The following is an 18,420-nucleotide window of genomic DNA, read 5'->3' on the forward strand; positions in this document are numbered from 1 at the left end:
TCCTTCAATATATAACCTTTTACTATAATTCTGTTTCAGTACTTCATTCCTCATATCCAACGAGTTAAACATGGCTATTACATCTCCTGGCAATTTCCCCCCCCCTAGCTTTAGCCGATTTTGCTTTTATCCGAAATATATTTGCTAGGGAGAAGCTTATCTCTTCCTTCCTCCTTCCTATCTAACCAAATTGCCAACTCTTTCACCATTTTAGATCTTATATTCTCATTTGGGTCCTCTGGGATCCCTCTAAATTTTAAATTTAGTTGGTTCTGTCTCATCTGAGTCATAGCCATACTGTCCAGCAATTCTTCCTGTACCTTACCTATCTCCTTAACTTCTATTTTAATTCTGTCCAAATCCTTCTTACTGTCTTTTGTATCCTTTTGCACTCTTTTCATAGAATCCTCAAGTACTTTGGCTCTTACCGATAGGTCTTTGACTTTTCCTGTCAGTTCTCCCACCACCCCCTCTAATCTCTTATCTAATGTATCCTGCACTTCCAATAGCTTTTTCTCTATATATTGCTCATTATGTTTAAATTCTTTCCTTATTTCAGCCATCAAACTATCGTAGTCCTTGATCTCTTTTCCCTCCTTCCCATCTTCTTGTCTAGATGGCCTCCCTTCTGCTGGCATTCCCACCGCCTTTTTCATTTTGTATGTCAACTTAAATTAACTAATTATTAAAGACTTTTCCCCCCATAAGACACTGAAGAGAGCTCCTGGCCTGTTCTTCTCATTAATTTCTTCCAATGCAGTTTCCTTTGATCCCACACGATGGCGCCTTGTTGACCTTCCAAGTCTTAGTTCTCTTCTCTTCAGTAGAGTTCATCAACCGAATGTCTCCTTCTGCACAAAGCCAAGCAGCCAATCTCGTGCAGTATTAGCAATCACACAATTAGGGGGAACCAAATATACAAAGATACGCTAAATACCAACCAAAGCAAAAACAACAAAAAGGAATAAAAAGAAAGCAGCTAAAAAAGCCGAAGAAGGAAAACCAATAAAAAGGAGAACCAAAGAGAAAAGAACAAAAAAGAAAAACAAAGAAAGAAAACAAAGCAGTTACAAATAGGGAAAGCCAGCGTCTCAAAAGATACCCTAGGGACGTACAATAGAGAGGGTTAAAGGGAGGGTTAAAGGGAAATAAAGGGTGGGTGGGGAGGTGAGGAAAAAGTAACCGCCAAAGATACACGGGCGGGTAGGTGAAGTCACGTAATCACGTAGTGGCTCTCTGGAACTCTGGAAGAATTGTGAGGTGAGTCTTGATCCGGGAGCGGACCCAGGAGAGCAAAGCGGGGCCGAATGGAGAGACACTCCGCGATGAAAAGGATTCCGTAAATGGCAGAGGGTCCTGACAAATTGTCTTATTGAATTTCTTTTCTTGCCAAAGAGTTCTCGGTCTTTTTCCACTGCATTAATAGTCCAGCCTTCTCCTACTTAAATATTGGAGTATGTCTCTTTAAAACGGGTGGAGACTGGGAGGAAAATGGCGGTGCGAAAACCCAGTAAGTTTTTACTTTTTACTTTACTTTAGTTTACTTTCTCCAAGCCATTCACTTTTTCTCCCAAACCTCGCCGGAAGAACACTGCCTTTCCGCGTCTCCCCTCCTCCTATTATCAGTCTGATTTTCAGTCGTTTGACTGGGCTAAATATGTACCAGACTCTCCCCTTTGTTCAAACGTGGAGGATGAGAGGAGTAGAAATCGTTGTTTAAGTAATACTTAAATCAGTCTCCGCTCAAATACACCAGGCATAGAATTGGGTGTAAAAAACCCACCGATATATCTCAAGCCGGTCGCTGGCACAACACTCTCTGACCAGATAAAACAGACAAATTCCTTTCACTTCTCTCTAATCTCTAGTCCATTAAAATATTTTCAGTGTTACTTTGCCTCAGATTCCTTGTATTTTATACTTTGTATCTGAGGTCTCTCCTCTACGCCCACTTAGCGGCAGCTTTTCATGCTTTCTCTCTCTCGCAGGCTTCCGCCATACTCCCTTTTACTCTTACCGCCAGTAGTGGATTCCTTCTCCTTCACCCCACACAATTCTTTTTCCGCTGGGTTCTTTAGTTAAGCTTTCTGTCTGTTATCAGCTTATTTACTTTAGCTATTTCCCAGCTTTTTGGCTGTTGTCGGAGGTTCACCGCTTTTCACGCGGAGCCTGAGGCTTCACAACACGGAGTCTGTTGCTTCCCCTTCATGCTGCAGCTCCAGCCCTGTAAAATGCCAACAACACAGGCAAGCACAAGCAGCGTCGCAGGGTACTCTGTCCCCCAGAATAATCCTCCTGAGGTTTTGGGGTTCATGGAGCCTTCGTGACCCCTCTAGAACACCGTGTTGTTCGAGACCCCCCCGGAGGGCAGCCTCGCGCTCCTTCCCGTGGCCGCGGCGTCCCGGAAGCCCCAGAAGTGTGGCTGATTTTCTATACTCCCACAAAGGTATTAAAGGGCATTAAAACTAAGGAAACATTGCTTAAAAGAGATGTTGATTGTTTTTCTCCTTTTTGATTGATTTCCTCCTTTTTATTTCAGGGTGGTGGTTTACTAGACGTGAGTATTGCATGTTACTTTTAATTGGACCATCACTGATTGTCACCGGGGGTCAACAGGGGAGGAGTTTACAGTGATGCCTAGGTTTACACCAGATGAAGTATCAAAAGGGCCACAAAGAATAACATATTGCATCATCTGGGGCTTCTGTTGTTGTCTCTCCAGAAACAGGCCACCATTTGAAGAGCTTCAAGTCCAGGCAATGATGCTTTCTAAATAGGGAAGAGATTCAATGTAGGCGAGACATATGTAGAACAGACCCTAAAGCCCTATTACTTTGCATAAAAACAAACAAACAAAAATTTATGTTTGTTATATTTGGTCACTTCGTTAAGAAGTGTCCCTCAGGTCCTAGATGCTTTTTAATGTAACTGAAGTGATCCACCGAGCCATACTAGGGTTCCATTCAAGTAGATGATAATTATTTGCCATGTGAGTAGTAGAAATCTAGCCTCTCCAGACAGACTTTGATGTGTTCAACTATTCATAAGTTATGATAGAGACCTTATTTAGGGCCTTCTTGGTGGAAATGTGAGTACTGAAAATCCTATGTAATGCCTTAATGATCCACAACATCCTTCACTGGGGGAGTTGGCCTTGCCTTTCCTGCAAGATTTTGCCAATCAGATCATGGAAGTGTCCCTTAGCGGAAATATTGATTTCCTCCTTTCTAGTTCGTAGTAATGGTTTACTAAGTGTCAGTATTTTATATTACTTTTAATTAGAGAGAGAAATACCTTCAACCTCTGACGGTATTTAACACACACAAACAGAGAGAGCGAGAGACATTAAATGTGATTTTGGCTTTAACAGAAGGAGTAGTTTGTCCTGCAGTAGCATAATAACAGGTGATGGGTGAGTAGTAATGGCTGCAAAATGCAAAGCAGTCCCAATGGTAGAAGTTGCAAAGTTGCTTTGAGAAATGCTGTTCTAATGAAACGTCAAGACTCCTTGGCTACAAAGCTCTGTCATCAGGTCCAACAAGATTCAACAGCTCTAGGAGTTATTTGGTAGGTCTATCAGGCTTCAAAGTTCTGCATGCTGTTACAGTGATGCCTAGGTTTACAGCAGATAAAGGACCTGGGATACAGCCTACTTTCTCCTTGCATACTCATAGCAGTATCATGGCAACAATCCTTGAAGGCAGATAAAACACCCCCACCCCCACAGGCACACAAAGATAGATGAAATGTGCCTGTGGCTTTAAACATAAGGAGTAGGTGGCCCTGGACTAGCATCCTAAGAGGGGAAAGATCAATAGCAATGGCTGCAAAATTCAAACCAGTCAAAACTGTAGAAGTTGCCAGGTCAGTAGGACGGCCAGTCAATGATGCCTTCTATTGAAGAAATTTGACATAAGCGAGACCTATTTAGAACAGGCAGCAAGTCCACATTTGTCTGTGTGAAATCATCAAAATGTTCACTATATTTATCGTGTTCCTATAATACGATTGACTAACATATTTCTTTATCATCTTTAGGGCGTTCTTGGTGGAAATGTGAGTATTGGCAATCCTCTATGTAATGCCTTAATGATCCACAACATCCTTCACTGGGGGGGGGGGGCTGTGTTTCCTGCAAGATTTTGCAGATTAGTTCATTGAAGTGTCCCTCAATACTGGCTGATGAGATTTGTGCCACAATACTGCTGTGTGATTGAAATGGTTAAGGCATACTGGCTGCATGACATGGCCCTTATAATTTGCAAAAACAAATACGTAAACAAAAGTGTTGTGTGAAGGCATATAATAGCATACAAAATCAAAACAAAAACAAAAACCTGTTAGGTATCTTATTTTTGATCACCTAGTTAGTGAGTCCTGGATCTAAAAAAAGGTTGAAGATACCTGATGTAGGTTGTGAATGGCAATGCTGCGTTTTCCCTACTATGGCCATTCACTGCACAAAAAACAAAAAAACTTCTGGGAAAGAGATGTTTATGCCAGAAGTGTGGCTGATTTTCTATACTCCCACAAAAGTATTAAAGGGCATTAAAACTAAGGAAACATTGCTTAAAAGAGATGTTGATTGTTTTTCTCCTTTTTGATTGATTTCCTCCTTTTTATTTCAGGGTGCTGGTTTACTAGGCGTGAGTATTGCATGTTACTTTTAATTGGACCATCATTGATTGTCACCGGGGGTCAACAGGGGAGGAGGTTACAGTGATGCCTAGGTTTACACCAGATGAAGTATCAAAAGGGCCACAAAGAATAACAGATTGCATCATCTGGGGCTTCTGTTGTTGTCTCTCCAGCAACAGGCCACCATTTGAAGAGTTTCAAATCCAGGCAATGATGCTTTCTAAATAGGGAAGAGATTCAATGTAGGCGAGACATATGTAGAACAGACAGTAAAGCCCTATTACTTTGCATAAAAACAAACAAACAAAAATTTATGTTTGTTATATTTGGTCACTTCGTTAAGAAGTGTCCCTCAGGTCCTAGATGCTTTTTAATGTAACTGAAGTGATCCACCGAGCCATACTAGGGTTCCATTCAAGTAGATGATAAGTATTTGCCGTGTGAGTAGTAGAAATCTAGCCTCTCCAGACAGACTTTGATGTGTTCAACTATTCATAAGTTGTGATAGAGACCTTATTTAGGGCCTTCTTGGTGGAAATGTGAGTACTGAAAATCCTATGTAATGCCTTAATGATCCACAACATCCTTCACTGGGGGAGTTGGCCTTGCCTTTCCTGCAAGATTTTGCCAATCAGATCATGGAAGTGTCCCTTAGTGGAAATATTGATTTCCTCCTTTCTAGTTCGTAGTAATGGTTTACTAAGTGTCAGTATTTTATATTACTTTTAATTAGAGAGAGAAATACCTTCAACCTCTGAAGGTATTTAACACACACAAACAGAGAGAGCGAGAGACATTAAATGTGATTTTGGCTTTAACAGAAGGAGTAGTTTGTCCTGCAGTAGCATAATAACAGGTGATGGGTGAGTAGTAATGGCTGCAAAATGCAAAGCAGTCCCAATGGTAGAAGTTGCAAAGTTGCTTTGAGAAATGCTGTTCTAATGAAACGTCAAGACTCCTTGGCTACAAAGCTCTGTCATCAGGTCCAACAAGATTCAACAGCTCTAGGAGTTATTTGGTAGGTCTATCAGGCTTCACAGTTCTGCATGCTGTTACAGTGATGCCTAGGTTTACAGCAGATAAAGGACCTGGGATACAGCCTACTTTCTCCTTGCATACTCATAGCAGTATCATGGCAACAATCCTTGTAGGCAGATAAAACACCCCCACCCCCACAGGCACACAAAGATAGATGAAATGTGCCTGTGGCTTTAAACATAAGGAGTAGGTGGCCCTGGACTAGCATCCTAAGAGGGGAAAGATCAATAGCAATGACTGCAAAATTCAAACCAGTCAAAACTGTAGAAGTTGCCAGGTCAGTAGGACGGCCAGTCAATGATGCCTTCTATTGAAGAAATTTGACATAAGCGAGACCTATTTAGAACAGGCAGCAAGTCCACATTTGTCTGTGTGAAATCATCAAAATGTTCACTATATTTATCGTGTTCCTATAATACGATTGACTAACATATTTCTTTATCATCTTTAGAGCGTTCTTGGTGGAAATGTGAGTATTGGCAATCCTCTATGTAATGCCTTAATGATCCACAACATCCTTCACTGGGGGGGGGGGGGGGCTTGTGTTTCCTGCAAGATTTTGCAGATTAGTTCATTGATGTGTCCCTCAATATTGGCTGATGAGATTTGTGCCATAATACTGCTGTGTGATTGAAATGGTTAAGGCATACTGGCTGCATGACATGGCCCTTATAATTTGCAAAAACAAATACGTAAACAAAAGTGTTGTGTGAAGGTATATAATAGCATACAAAATCAAAACAAAAACAAAAACCTGTTAGGTATCTTATTTTTGATCACCTAGTTAGTGAGTCCTGGATCTAAAAAAAGGTTGAAGATACCTGATGTAGGTTGTGAATGGCAATGCTGCGTTTTCCCTACTATGGCCATTCACTGCACAAAAAACAAAAAAACTTCTGGGAAAGAGATGTTTATGCCAGAAGTGTGGCTGATTTTCTATACTCCCACAAAAGTATTAAAGGGCATTAAAACTAAGGAAACATTGCTTAAAAGAGATGTTGATTGTTTTTCTCCTTTTTGATTGATTTCCTCCTTTTTATTTCAGGGTGCTGGTTTACTAGGCGTGAGTATTGCATGTTACTTTTAATTGGACCATCATTGATTGTCACCGGGGGTCAACAGGGGAGGAGGTTACAGTGATGCCTAGGTTTACACCAGATGAAGTATCAAAAGGGCCACAAAGAATAACAGATTGCATCATCTGGGGCTTCTGTTGTTGTCTCTCCAGCAACAGGCCACCATTTGAAGAGTTTCAAATCCAGGCAATGATGCTTTCTAAATAGGGAAGAGATTCAATGTAGGCGAGACATATGTAGAACAGACAGTAAAGCCCTATTACTTTGCATAAAAACAAACAAACAAAAAATTTATGTTTGTTATATTTGGTCACTTCGTTAAGCAGTGTCCCTCAGGTCCTAGATGCTTCTTAATGTAACTGAAGTGATCCACCGAGCCATACTAGGGTTCCATTCAAGTAGATGATAAGTATTTGCCGTGTGAGTAGTAGAAATCTAGCCTCTCCAGACAGACTTTGATGTGTTCAACTATTCATAAGTTGTGATAGAGACCTTATTTAGGGCCTTCTTGGTGGAAATGTGAGTACTGAAAATCCTATGTAATGCCTTAATGATCCACAACATCCTTCACTGGGGGAGTTGGCCTTGCCTTTCCTGCAAGATTTTGCCAATCAGATCATGGAAGTGTCCCTTAGTGGAAATATTGATTTCCTCCTTTCTAGTTCGTAGTAATGGTTTACTAAGTGTCAGTATTTTATATTACTTTTAATTAGAGAGAGAAATACCTTCAACCTCTGAAGGTATTTAACACACACAAACAGAGAGAGCGAGAGACATTAAATGTGATTTTGGCTTTAACAGAAGGAGTAGTTTGTCCTGCAGTAGCATAATAACAGGTGATGGGTGAGTAGTAATGGCTGCAAAATGCAAAGCAGTCCCAATGGTAGAAGTTGCAAAGTTGCTTTGAGAAATGCTGTTCTAATGAAACGTCAAGACTCCTTGGCTACAAAGCTCTGTCATCAGGTCCAACAAGATTCAACAGCTCTAGGAGTTATTTGGTAGGTCTATCAGGCTTCACAGTTCTGCATGCTGTTACAGTGATGCCTAGGTTTACAGCAGATAAAGGACCTGGGATACAGCCTACTTTCTCCTTGCATACTCATAGCAGTATCATGGCAACAATCCTTGTAGGCAGATAAAACACCCCCACCCCCACAGGCACACAAAGATAGATGAAATGTGCCTGTGGCTTTAAACATAAGGAGTAAGTGGCCCTGGACTAGCATCCTAAGAGGGGAAAGATCAATAGCAATGACTGCAAAATTCAAACCAGTCAAAACTGTAGAAGTTGCCAGGTCAGTAGGACGGCCAGTCAATGATGCCTTCTATTGAAGAAATTTGACATAAGCGAGACCTATTTAGAACAGGCAGCAAGTCCACATTTGTCTGTGTGAAATCATCAAAATGTTCACTATATTTATCGTGTTCCTATAATACGATTGACTAACATATTTCTTTATCATCTTTAGAGCGTTCTTGGTGGAAATGTGAGTATTGGCAATCCTCTATGTAATGCCTTAATGATCCACAACATCCTTCACTGGGGGGGGGGGGGGGCTTGTGTTTCCTGCAAGATTTTGCAGATTAGTTCATTGATGTGTCCCTCAATATTGGCTGATGAGATTTGTGCCATAATACTGCTGTGTGATTGAAATGGTTAAGGCATACTGGCTGCATGACATGGCCCTTATAATTTGCAAAAACAAATACGTAAACAAAAGTGTTATGTGAAGGTATATAATATCATACAAAATCAAAACAAAAACAAAAACCTGTTAGGTATCTTATTTTTGATCACCTAGTTAGTGAGTCCTGGATCTAAAAAAGGTTGAAGATACCTGATGTAGGTTATGAATGCCAATGCTGCGTTTTCCCTATTATGACCATTCACTGCACAAACAACCCAAATATTTCTGGGAAAGAGATGTTTATGCCAGAAGTGTGCCTGATTTTGTATACTCCCACAAAGATATTAAAGGGCGTTAAAACTAAAGTAACAGTGCTTAAAGGAGATGTTGATTGTCTAAAAATTGATTTCCTCCTTTTTATTTCAGGAGGGCGGTTTACTAGGCGTGAGTATTGCAAGTTACTTTTAATTGGAACATTATTAATTGTCACCGGGGGTCAACAGAGGAGGATGGGCATAGCCATTCTCTGCAAACCATGATCAGACGACTTGTTGTTTTTAAAGACAGTTTGAATGATATGTCAGATACCATCTGGCTGTATGGTCACAGGTGGAAGTCTGACATAGGCTTCAAAGTTCTGCATACTCCTTTCTCCTCTCTATCTCATAGTAGTGGTTTACTAGTAGGTGGCCCTGGACTAGCATCCTAAGAGGGGAAAGATCAATAGCAATGGCTGCAAAATTCAAACCAGTCAAAACTGTAGAAGTTGCCATATTTTTCCATGTATAAGACAAACTTTTTTTGACCCCAAAATGAGGTTCAAAATTTAGGGTTGTCTTATACACGGGTAGTGCCAAGGGGGGACGGGCGAATGGTTTTTAGGTGCGAGCCCGAGATCGTAAGAGGAGATTGTAAGCAATACGAGGGGTTGTGTGCTGCATTCTGTGGGGTGAACGATTTTTGGCATCCCCCCCAAATAATCCTTCCCAAAAGCTCAATCTCCACCTATTTTCTAAATTTTGAGGCCCCCAAGATAGGCGGCGTCTTATAGACGAAAAAATACGGTATATTAATTGTGATCATGAAGTCGAGAAGTATCCCTTAGTTCATAACAGTGTCCCACAGAAGTGGCTGTTGTTATTTAACTGTGCTCAACTATTCATATGTGCTCTCAGGAGCTTTGTTTCCCTTAAATCTGGAGATCTGTAGATATAGTAGTGTTGGGAAGCATGCCCAGATTTGCTTATTTTGTCTCAAATGATGTTGCGTGTCGAGGTCCCCAGGTCCACCCCAATAACTCACACATCACACAGAAGTTTTTGTTTAAGATTTTTGGCATAATTTTGGCCACAACTTTATTAAAATACAAATTTGTGAGTGGTTGCGTAGGCATTGGTTGCAACTATCTGCCCCCACCATGGGGGATAGATTGACATTCCGCACGATGCGAAAGTCAGAATGGGGGAATACACTTGGGGGTTACGTGGAACAGGGAACCTGCCCTCACCCCAAATGCAACCAGGAGCTCATTGCTATGGCCCGAGCCCTATTGACAGAGTGGACAAGCAATAGTTAGCCCCCAATTCCTTTAACGGAATCCCTTGCAGCAGCAGCATTAGAGGGGCAGGCACAGCCAATCCATGCCCCTCAACCAACCAAACCATAAACCAATGCCTAACCACGAACCTTACAAGTTGTGACGATTTGCTACGCAGTAGGCAAAAACCAAATGGCCCCAGCCAATCAGCCAGATGGACAAAATTCCTACCAGGCCCCTGCTCCAAAGCAGACGACCCCATGACAGGCATAGCAAGGTCAAAGCGAACAACCCTATTCTAGGGAGGGAGGGACGGGCAATCTGATGCACGGGCGAAAAGAGGAAGCCCTAGCCTCGTGCAAGGAGTTTTACTATTTCTGGCTGTCAATAAAAAAATGGCAACATTAACTTCATCCCAACAACAAGGGAAGCCCCAATCGTATCAGTGGCCAACGATCAATTAGCCCGCCCCCCAACTTTGGAGTGTCCTGGCGGCCCCCACCGCAACACGTGCTTTCCATGAAGGAGAACACGCTTTTTCACAAAACACACTGTTTTCTATTTTAGGGCCTGCCTAGACTTTCTGTCAGTATTGTATTACTTTTCTTGGACATCCATTAACTTTAGGGAGATTTGAAAAGCTAACCCCCCCCCCCCCCAAAAAAAAAACAGGGACCACTTCCTTGCTCTTAATCTTGGTGCTTCAGAGACAAATGATTGAAGTGATATGCTATTTGATACATATTTTTGATAGATTGATAATTGTGTCTGTATTATGGATAACAATGAGACTTTTTCAGTATAATGTAAGCAGATACTGCTACCTCCAGGAACTGCAGTTGCCAAAGCAGGGTGCAGGCTAGGATTTGGTTCCTGATAGGCCATGGGGGCTTATGGCCCCACGGTCCAGCAGGAAAAGCTCTGAAGGTTGAGTTCCCTCCCCCAGTGAAGCCTCTGCCATCTAGGAATGCCGCACTATTCAGCTTTATTCACTTGGCAAAAAGTAAATAAATAAGGGGTGGAGGTTTTTTTTTGGGGGGGGGGGACTTTGGCAACCCCACCTTGGGAGAGTGTTTGGAGGTGCAGGGAGAATGTGTTTTGATTATACACGATTTTAGCTTTATGAGTTGTCCCTAGAACATTACCTTCATGTATGTTGACAGTTGAATGTACAGTGGTACCTCGGGTTACAGACGCTTCAGTTTACAGACGCTTCAGGTTACAGACTCCGCTAACCCAGAAATAGTACCTCGGGTTAAGAACTTTGCTTCAGGATGAGAACAGAAATCGTGCAGTGGCAGCGGGAGGCCCCATTAGCTAAAGTGGTACTTCAGGTTAAAAACAGTTTCAGGTTAAGAACGGACCTCCAGAACGAATTAAGTTCTTAACCAGAGGTACCACTGTGATATAGAGATTGAACAGAAACAGAAACAAATATAATGTGTTTCTCCTGTAATATACTCAGTAACGGGATGTGAATAGAAATAAATAACAATTTGATCTTTTCTGTATTTTCTTTGAATATATTTGATGACAAAATATATGAAAAACAAAAAAGCAAAAAACTAAAAAAACCACTATTGTTTCCCTTTGTAAAATAACAACAGAGGAAGAAGAGATCTCCAGTAAGTATCCAGTATTTATTGTGACTTTTCAATTGAAATTTTTATTTATTTATTTTTTAACATTTAGTTGTGTTGTAGTTTCCTGATTGATTCTGGAAATCTGAAACTAACACAAAAAGCCCCTGAATCGGTAGAATTTATTCTGGGCTCAGTCATTATACTGTTATGGGGGGGGGGGGTTAAGGGGCATTGGGAGCCTGTCCTTCTCTTTGGGATATTTCTATACTGGAAATGAAAATCAATATTTTGAATGGAGGCTAGAAAAAAATTCTAGTTATTTCCTGAATGAGACTTTTCAAATGTTATGTCCCTCTGCTATCCTTTTGTCCCTGTGAGTTGGTTTGTCTGGTATCCTCTCCTTTGGGAAAATGAGGATCTGAGAGAAACCAGAAGGGACATATTTGGCCATCCCCAGTCTGATGGCAACTGTGAACCACATCTAACTGAAGCACTTGGGATCCATCCTAAAATAGGTGCCTCAGGATGGCTTAGACGTAATGTATGAAGAGTAGTCATTGAAACCAAGAAAGCATACGAAGCAACACCCCTGCAAACCGCCAGCAATGACAGACATGGGAGAAATATCACTTATCTAGTAGTGAAATGTACACTTAAATTTTGTTGTGTTAGCTGATGTCCAAGAGATGGAACTCTTCCATGACTGAGTTCCATAACCTGAGCACAGCCACCAAGAAGACCCTATCACCCATGCTCACCAAGCACACCACAGTTGGTGATGGATATTCACGTGTCTTCCTGTGTGCTCCACCCCAAATAAGACCACTCAGTACAGGACCTGAACTCTCTGTATTTGCTTGGGGGAGCTGATCTTCTTGGCATCCACTTTTCCTTTTGTTCAGAACATTGTTGTAGTGGAAGTGAAAATCCAGAAGGTTTCTTAGGAAACATATGGGAGCAGGATCTGGCTGGCAAATAGTATACCCAAATGAACACCCCAATGATTTTTCTAAAAAGGGTTTTCAGATTTTCCGCATTATGCTCTACCTCCACTATTTCCTTCTCTTTGCAATTTGGTTGGCCTCCTCTCCTTTGTTATGGAATTGCTCTGTAAAGAAAAATGACTAATACTGAGGCAGCTGTGATGCACATGAGACTGAATCAGTTCAGATCGCTTTTGCTTTCTCTTCTGATGTTTCCTTGATGAATAGGGGAACCCTTGCCTTAGGACCTAAATATGTGTTACATGACATTTCCATATGTTAGTCAGTTAAGAGAACATGACAGACTAACAAGTTGAATTTCCTTTTCAATTTAGCTTCTGGGTGGAGCAACTAGCGTGAGTATTGAGGAATCTTCATACCCTAAGATTTGTAGTGGGAGGGAGAAGGTCTTCTGTTGCTCATAGGATGATCCCACTGGGGGAAAAATTCACTACGCTATAATGTTTTCCATTTGTGAAAGCCAGGCATTATTACTCAATGAAGTTTGAATTCCAAACCAAGGAATTATAAAACTTAGCCTCATCAATAACTTATATTATCCTACTGGCTGGCAACCAGTATAGCAGAATGTCCAAGCAATTCCATGAAAATATTTTCAAATTTTACATAAGTTACTTTTTGTTGTTGTTGTTTTACACATTTTCCACTATTACTTTGTCTTTGCACGTTGGACGGTCTGCTTTTCTTTATCTGCTCTTCTAACCCTAGTTTGCCTGTAAATTCTTTAGTTTGCCTGTAAATTCTCATTTTCCCACATGAAGTGGGAGAATCCCTGCCTGAAGATAAAACTGTGTTACGTGGTGGCTGGAGCTCCCATCATGCAGTTTGCTAATCAGCTCAATTTGTTGTTCAATTTAGAATCTTGGTTTGTCTGATGTAGTGGACATGAGTATTATGGCACTTTTGTGTACTTATTGTATGATCTGGAGTGGGAAACTGGGAGGGAGGGCTTTTCTGCCTCAAAATATGATATCACTGCCAGGGAAGAAAATGACGAACAATCTGTTCTCCAGTTCTAATCAGTTTACTATAGAAGGAACCTTTGTTTGGCTGTGTTATCTCTTCTCTTCATAGTAGTGTTCGATCCCTGTGTGTGTTAGATTCAGTCTACATTTCCAGAAATAATAAATTGAAAAGTTTGTGCAAAAGCAACAAGTTTGATCACATTTTTTCTTAGAGGTTCAGGCAAGTATGGAATAACTCAGGAAATAAAATTGGCTAAAATGAAGGCAGCTGTACGGCACGTGAGAGTAAATCAGTTTCCTATGGTTTGCCTGTAAACTCTCATTTTCCCACATGAAGTGGGAAAATCTCTGACTGAGGATATGACTATGTTGTGTGGCATACTTGTGACTGGAGCTCCCACGATGCCATTTGCTAATCAGTTCATTTTGTTGTTCAATTTAGAGTCTTGGTGTGTCTGGTTTAGTGGATGTGAGTATTGTGGAACTTTTGTTTATTTATTGTATGCTCTGGAGTGGGAAACTGGGAGGGAGGGAGAGAGCGAGTTCTTTTCTGCCTCAAAGTATGATCCCAGCCAGGCAAGTATATGACAATCTGTTCTCCAGTTCTAATCAGTTTGCTACAGAAGGAACCTTTGTTTGGTTGAGTTATCTCTTCTCTTCATAGTACTGTTCGATCCTTGTGTGTGTTAGATTCAGTCTATATTTCCAGAAAGAATATATTGAAAGTTTGGTGCAAAAGCAACAAGCTTGATCACATTTTTCTTAGAGGTTCTGGTATCTCTTTGGATCTTATTACGCAGTTTATGAAAATATGGTAAAATTCTGCCTTTTGAATGCTGAAGTCTCCTATTTCAGGCACTTCAGTGATGAATGATTTAGCTGTTGAGTAAAGACTAGCTAATAAATTAAATTTTAGGCCCACCCAGGAATTTAAATTGCTTTTTTGAACCCCCACATCCTCGGCTCTAATTTCATATTTTTTTGGTGGGCAGCTGATCGCCTAGGGCAAAGGCATCCTCTTCTCTTCAGAAAATTGTTGTACTGGAAATAAGAATTGTGGGTTTTTAATAACGGTGTTTTTTAAAGGAAAGGTCTGTAAGCAGGACCTAGCTGGTAACTAGTATAGCTGAACCTCCAGGCACTTTCATGAAAGCACTTTCAAATTTTCCATGTTATGCCCCATCTCCACTAATACTTTGTCTTTGCCCGTTGGACACTCAACTCTCCATCATCTGCTTTTCTAACCTTAATGGAAAAGGAGAGTGAAGTCCACACCAAATCTATCAGCCTGGTTACTTGAGAGGGACCTTCCTTTCAGGAAGGTATGGAATTACCCAGGAAAGGAGATTGGCTAAAATGAAGACATGTGAGACTGCCTTTAGATCCGTTTGCTTATTTATTCTGATCTTTCCCTCAGGAAAAGAGGGAATCCCTGCCTGAGGATGAAACTATGTGCCATGTGCCATTTCAGTGTCTATATCTCCCACCATGCCATTTTCCACTGTAGGCTTTGAAACATCAAATATTAATATAGCATCCTTTCATGCTATGATATGATCCTCAATATGGGCAAGAACTAGAAAGAGAAACAAAACAGGAGGCCCCTGCAAGTCTCCCTTCTCCAATTTCTGTAACTTTAAACTGGACTTTGGCCAGGATACCTTTACATAGAGTTCTGTGTACTCATGGCTCCTCAGAAAAGACAATTGTCCTCTGTAAAGTAGCACAAATTATAAGGTGTCCAAATAACTTGTCTAATAAATTCAATTTGCTTTTCTATTTAGAACCTTGGTTTAGGAGACAAGTTGAAAGTGAGTATCGTGAAACCTTTGTGTGATTACTATATGGTCTGTAGTAGTATTATGAGAGGAAGGGAGGAAAGGAAGGAGGAATTTCCAAGAAAGGTCATACAAATATTTCCACTATTACTTTGTCTTTGCAAGTTGGACAGTCTGCTCTCCTTTACCTGCTCTTCTAACTTTAATGAGTAGGAGAGTGAACTCCATACCAAATATATCAGCCTGGCTGTTAGAGAGGGAGCCTCCTTTCGAGAAGGTATGGAAGAATTCAAGAAAGGAAATTGGCAAAAATGAAGGCAGCTGTGCAACACGTGAGACTGAATCAGTTTCTGTTGGTTTGCCTTTATATTCTGATCTTTGCCACAGGAAATGGTAGAATTCCTGCTTGAGGATGAAACTATGTGTTAGGTGGCATACCTGGGACTGGATCTCCCACCATACCATTTGCTAATCAGTTTGATTTGCTTTTCAGTTTAGGGTCTTGATGTGAATGCAGCCATGAATGTGTTGTGATTCTTGAGTGGGTTTCCTATATGATTTATAGCAGGAAAGTGGAAAGGAGATGGGGAGGAAAGGAAAAGTTATTCTCTGTCACAATATATAATTTCAGCCAGGGAAGAATTCACAGAGCTAAAATGCTTGCCATTTCCAAAGCCAGGAATTACCGTAATTTTTTAAGCATTCAGATATAATCTGCTGCCCCTTGCAGGTCTCCTTTTTTACACCCCTTTTCCTTAAATCCTGGACCTTGGCCAGACATGAATGTCTAATAAATTCAATTTCCTTTTCTATTTAGAACCTTGATTTGCAAAAGACGTTGCAAGTCAGTATTGTGAAACCTTTGTGTGATTGCTATATGGTTTGTAGTAGTAAAATGGGAGAAAGAAAGGGAAGGAAGGAGGAACTCTTCTGAGGATCCAAGGCATGGAAGAACTCATTAGGCGATAATGTTTGCCATTTGGCTGGCAACTAATATTATTTGCCAAACCCATCCAGGGTCTAAAATTGCCTTAGTTCTACACTCTCACAGCCTGGGCTCAGTCTCTATATCTTTGTCTTGGGTAGCGGATCTCCTTGGCATCATCTTCTATTCAGAAAATTGTTCTACTGGAAATAAGAATCTTGGGTTTTTGTTTTTTTAATATAAAGGCTTTAGGAAATGTCTGCAAGCAGGAGCAGGCTGGCAACTAGTATAGCAGAACTTTCAAGCAAGTTCATAAAATTATTTCCACATTTTCCATGTATGTCCCATCTCCACTATTACTTTGTCTTTTCAAGTTGGACAGTCTACTCTTCTAACCTTAGTGAATAGGAGACTGAATTCCACACCAAATATATCAGCCTGACTGTTAGAGAGGGACCCTCCTTTTGGGAAGATACGGAATTATTCACAAAAGGAAATTGGCTAAAATGAAGGCAGCTGTGCAACACCTGCGACTGAATCAGTTTCCGTTGGTTTGCCTTTATATTTTGTTCTTTGCCACATGAAATGGTAGAATTCCTGCTTGAGGATGAAACTATGTGTTAGGTGGCATACCTGGGACCGGATCTCCCACCATTTGCTAATCAGTTCGATTTGCTTTTCAGTTTAGGGTCTTGATGTGAATGCAGCCATGAATGTATTGTGATTCTTGAGTGGGTTTCCTATATGATTTGTAGTGGGAAAGTGGAAGGGAGTTGGGGGTGGGGAGAGGAAAAGTTATTCTCTGTTACAATATATAACCTGATGCTGGGAAGAATTCACAGAGCTAAAATGCTTGTCCTTTCCTAAAGCAATGAATTCTTTTAGGCATTCAGATATAATCTGCTGCCCCCTGCAGGTCTCATGTTTTACATTTCTGTATCCTTAAATACTGAACTTTGGCCAGACGCTAATATCTAATAAATTCAATTTGCTTTTCTATTTAGAGCCTTGGTCTGTCAGACAAACTGCAAGTGAGTATTGCGAAAGCTTAGTGTGTTTACGATACGGTTTGTTGCAGTAAAATGGGAGGAAGAGAGAGAAGGAAGGAGGAACTCTTCTGTGACTCAGTGGATGACCCAAACCGTGGAAGAACTCATTAGGCGATAATGTTTGCCATTTGGCTGGCAACTAATATTATTTGCCAGCCCTCTTTTCCAGAAGGTATGGAATAATTCAAGGAAGGAAATGGGCTAAAATCCTGGACTTTTGGCTAAACATTCTCTCAAACAAAGGACACTTTTACACAGTGGACTGTGTGCTGATGGTTCTTCAGAATAAACAATTGTCCTCTCTCAAGTATTGCAAAATATATGTCGTGCAAAGAACATGAAAGCCTAATATGTTCAATTTGCTTTTCTCTGTAGGTTGTAGATCAATTGTTGAAAGTGAGTATTGTGAAAGCTTTCTATGGTTATTCTATGGTTTGTAGTGAGAAAGTTCCATTTATTTCCATTTAGCGTGCTGTTGTGAAAGTGAATGATCGCATTGTGAACCATTGTTTTGTCTACGTAGTCCATAATGGGAAAGTGGGAGGAAGGCGGGGAAGAAAAGAGTAGGTCTCCCCCCCCCCCCAAAAAAAAATTGAATCTGACTCAGGGATGAACAAACAGAGCTAATATGATTGCCCTTTCTTAAAGCTAGGCATTTGTCAAAGCATTTGCTGCCCCCCTACATTCATTGCTACCATTAAGGAAATGAAAGTTGGGGCGTCTCATTGTAGATCTCCCCAAGCAGTGTTTCATATGTATCTGGACTTTGATTAATCTCCCTTCATATAGAGAGCACTTTTAAATAGCTGACAACCCTTCCAAGTAGATGACTTTTCTCTGTATAGGTGGGCACCTGACATAGTGTTAAGAGTACATAAAAGCCCAAGTAATTCCATTTGCTTTTCAATTTAGGATCCTCAGGTACATTCGACACTGGAAGTGAGTATTTTGAAATCTTTGTGTATTACCTATATGGTCTGTTTTGTTTGAACCTCCCCCTGCAAAATGCAATTCTAAGTCCATCCAGGGTCTAAAAATGCCTTTCTAAATCCCTGCAGCCTAGGCTCCGTCTATATATCTTTGTTTTGGGCCGCTGATTTCTCTTTTGTTCAGAAAATAGTTTTATCTTGAAAAGAAGAATCTGGGCTTTTAAGAGAGGCTTTTTAGGAAAGCTCTGCAAGCAGGAGTTGGCTGGCAAC

General features: G+C 40.8%; 1 long non-coding RNA gene across 1 annotated transcript; it reads left to right on the forward strand.

The window, feature by feature from the left end:
• The first annotated feature begins 5,909 nt into the window (after positions 1–5,909).
• LOC308483164 lies at positions 5,910–17,772 on the forward strand. Its single transcript, XR_013989604.1, has 9 exons — positions 5,910–5,957; positions 6,722–6,739; positions 7,254–7,271; positions 11,525–11,542; positions 12,819–12,839; positions 13,912–13,938; positions 16,065–16,091; positions 17,177–17,203; positions 17,597–17,772. It is a non-coding gene; the product is annotated as an uncharacterized lncRNA (long non-coding RNA).
• Positions 17,773–18,420: the final 648 nt, after the last annotated feature.

Source organism: Podarcis pityusensis (genome assembly GCF_964106645.2).
Source record: "Podarcis pityusensis genome assembly, chromosome: 8".
In the NCBI taxonomy this organism is placed as follows: domain Eukaryota; kingdom Metazoa; phylum Chordata; class Lepidosauria; order Squamata; family Lacertidae; genus Podarcis; species Podarcis pityusensis.